Source organism: Theobroma cacao, chromosome 7 (assembly GCF_053813885.1).
Source record: "Theobroma cacao isolate CCN51 chromosome 7, ASM5381388v1, whole genome shotgun sequence".
NCBI lineage: Eukaryota > Viridiplantae > Streptophyta > Magnoliopsida > Malvales > Malvaceae > Theobroma > Theobroma cacao.
This window is the reverse complement of record NC_142645.1, coordinates 31392044-31395510: the sequence shown is the minus strand read 5'-3', so window position 1 is coordinate 31395510 and position 3467 is coordinate 31392044. Positions and strand designations below refer to the sequence as shown.

The 3467-nt window shown below is 30.6% G+C and overlaps 1 long non-coding RNA gene across 1 annotated transcript; it reads right to left on the bottom strand.

Annotated features, from left to right (window-relative positions):
* Positions 1–839: 839 nt before the first annotated feature.
* On the bottom strand, positions 840–3043 carry LOC108662848 (uncharacterized). Its single transcript, XR_016027342.1, has 2 exons — positions 2551–3043; positions 840–977 (listed from the first exon to the last, which is right to left on the bottom strand). It is a non-coding gene; the product is annotated as an uncharacterized LOC108662848 (long non-coding RNA).
* Positions 3044–3467: the final 424 nt, after the last annotated feature.

Here is a 3467-nt window from a genome sequence, read left to right as displayed (position 1 = left end):
GTGATTGGGAATAAGTTTCAAACAGTGTCACCAGTTATAGAATAGTGGTTTTGTTATATATGTTTTGTGCAGCCATTAGTTGCTTCTAACCCATGCTAGGGTTAATTGTAGTTTTTATTCTGATTTTACCCTAGGTCACAGGAATTAAGTGTGGCGATAGTATACTACAGAAGACCACTAAGATTGATAATCTTTGCGAAATTATGTTAGTTTTGTTATCTAAAGTGAAATTATATTTACCTCTTATTATATGGAGATACAATTTTGTAGAAAACAAATTTATGAATGAGATGACCCCGATTTTATTCTGATTGCTTCATAATTATTTATAATTTTAGTATAAATGTTTTAATACATGCTTAATCCAACTAAAGAGATGTCCGTTATATACTAAGTAATTGTACTTTTTTTTTTATTTACTTCAATTTTACATCCTCTGGGAATTAGATTTCTACGTGACAAATTAAAGCAAATTTTGACATATATATATAAAGGCTTCAAAATAAGTATTCAATTTACATAAACAAATTAAAGCTTTAATAAGACAATAACTAGATGACCCCAAACTTAATATTTCTAACCAAATAGATCGACAACGGCTTCTGACTATCATCCCTTTGCTGTTATTTATCTTATAAAAAAGGGAGAATAAAGATTACGTTACGTAAGCTTGACTTAAACAAGGATTAAACTGACCGAAGCAGCTGAGTTAGCTTAGAAGCCTTGGCAAAATTGCCTTCTTCTCGTGCCTTGAGGATGTTGAACATGAGACCGAGGCGAATTTGAGTCATTGCACTTTGTTGGATTATGTTGTTAGTTTCTTCCCTCAGCCTCTCACATTCTTCTTGTATTGCTTCGAATTTCGCTCGAACTTGCCTTTGCCCTTCCTTAATGCTTTCCTGCTCTTTGCTTATTTCTTCCATATCTGTCTTCAACCTTCTAAATCTGGTCGTCACACTTTTCATTGCATTCTTTCTCTGTCCATATAAGTTAGAAACAAGGCAACGAATAAGGACTTCTTACTTGTTTATACTTAATTAACAGTTGATGTTATTTATATGTTGCTCAAAGCTTTCTTATCAAAGCTCATATGAAAGTTTAAAAGATAAAAGCGGAATGTAAATTGTAAAATAGATGCTGGACTTTCCCAAACCATTAATCAAAGTTCTATCAGGTTTCATACTTTTATTAGTTCTCACCAAGCTTCACTACTCTCATTTTAGACTAAATCTTAATTTCAACTTGCCATTAACCAAGTTTCTAATTTGTGTAAAATTTGCACATTCAGAATCAAAACAGAAACGCTATCAGATTTTGCTTTTATTGTTATTATTATTTTGTAATGTGATTTATAATCACAATATTCTATATATATATAAAATTCTTTTTTTTCTTTTTTACTTTCTTCTTCTGCCAGATAGGGAGGGTGGGATCTAGCCCTTGTCGCCCTGCCACGACAGCACCTTAAATATAGGGCTGACTGTGCTATAAAGTCACCAAAGCTCTTGCTTTCGGTGTCAATTTTTCATAAATCTCATAATTTTTTTTAAAAATATAATTAATGATATTAAAAATAAATAATTAATAAAATATTTATATATTCCCTCACTTCTTAAATTAAGATTAGATTTAATTAAAAATTTTACACGTCAAAAAGTTAAAAGAATAAAATTTTTTTCTTAATTTCAAATAAAAAAATCTTATTTGAATATTTAGTTTTAAGCTTTTATTGAGCCGTCTCTGCCTAAATAAAAAATGGGTCATTTCCTATATATTTAAATTTTTAAAACAATTAGTCACTCGGTTAAATGTCTCTTAAAATTGGTTTCTATGTAGAGTTTCAAATATTGGGAATTTTATCATTTTGATTGATTCTTTATTGAGTGTCTTATTCATTGAATCTTATGCACACTACTGTTTAATCAATTTTCATGTGGAACATCTTTTCTATACTTGGGGTTGCCTGTAAAATTCTCCAATAATTAGTAAATAATTAACTTGTTCGAATAAGAGGGAGTGAATTAAAACTCAAAATGTATAAACTTGAATAATTTAAGATAAGTCACAAATAGACAAAAGCAAGAGAAGATATATAAGGGACAAATATGCCTCCTTCTCTCAAATAAAACTATTCTCTGAAGAAATATATAAAATAAAAAGATATCTAAAGCATTTCAAGTAACCAGTATAAAAATCAATTCCAAGACTATGACTACTGTTAATTAGCCACCTAAGTTAACACAAACTTTTATTGAAATATTTGAGTAGTAATTTTATTATTTTTTGAAACGAGCTTATATATGAGCTAGATCATACATATGACTACTAACAAACCTCTTAATTAACGGAAAGGGTACTAAGGGGTTGACAAGTTTTGACAATTTTGACTGGGTACTAGATCATACATTATTGGCTAGAGACTGTCTATGGCATATTCTGCAATTCTTTCATCAAAAGAATGAAAGTTTTGACAATTTTCAACCAAAAAATGAAGAAGAAGAAGAAATTTGCATGACCATGAAAAGAATATTGGACATACAAAGATTATACCTTTAGCCTGAAGCGTGAACGTCTCATTGTTGCGCTCGATGTGGTATTAAGTGCAGACATGAATATACTGTTTTGATTATTAAGCTAGCAATAGCAAAATAGTTGCAAAGCAACGTGCCTTAATTATATCCTCTTTCCATGGATTGCATGCGAAGGAACCTCTCAAGATTCAGCCAATAATGTCCGCCTTTTGCTTTCAAGAAAGGGCCCCTCTGACGTGGAAGTTGTGTGTCAACTTTATCTTTATTATGAAAACTTTGTAAGCACGGCTCTGATCTTTGACAAGAAATACAATTAGGTTCTTCTAACTTCCTCAAGAAGCAATTGGTCTGGAAATTTCACGGTCTACGACCCCTGGGGGGAGTAGGACGGCATGGATGCAGGAGTACTCTTGGGGATGGTAAGAAAGAGCTCCAGTGGGTTGTAAAGAGTGGTTTTTGGCTGTGTAAAGGGTTGGGCTAGGATATTTGGTACAGTTATGGGTATGGGCATAGGCAGGCATATTATTCTATATACTGTATAGGACAAAGACAGATTGGGAAAACTTTTGTTTCCTTTTGGAGGGATGCAGAATTGAGCAACCCTCATAGTTAATGAAAACTACTAGACAAAAACTATTAGATTTCCATTCAAGCTACCGGAATCTTCTTTCCACTAATGTATCTAGAATTTTGTGTGAGAGATAACTAAAAAATAATCAAATAAAATTATGAATCGGGTTAATAATTTAATTCAAAGTAAAAGAAAGAAATAAAATATTCTAATTTTTAAGTTTTAGTCGAAATTTCAAGTAGATTTATTAATTTTTAAAGTAGACACTTTGTCTAAAATTGTAAATACCATTAACAAAGATTAAAATACTTTTCTTTTTTTATTAATTTAAAAATTATTATTATATTTTTAAAAAAAATTTAAAA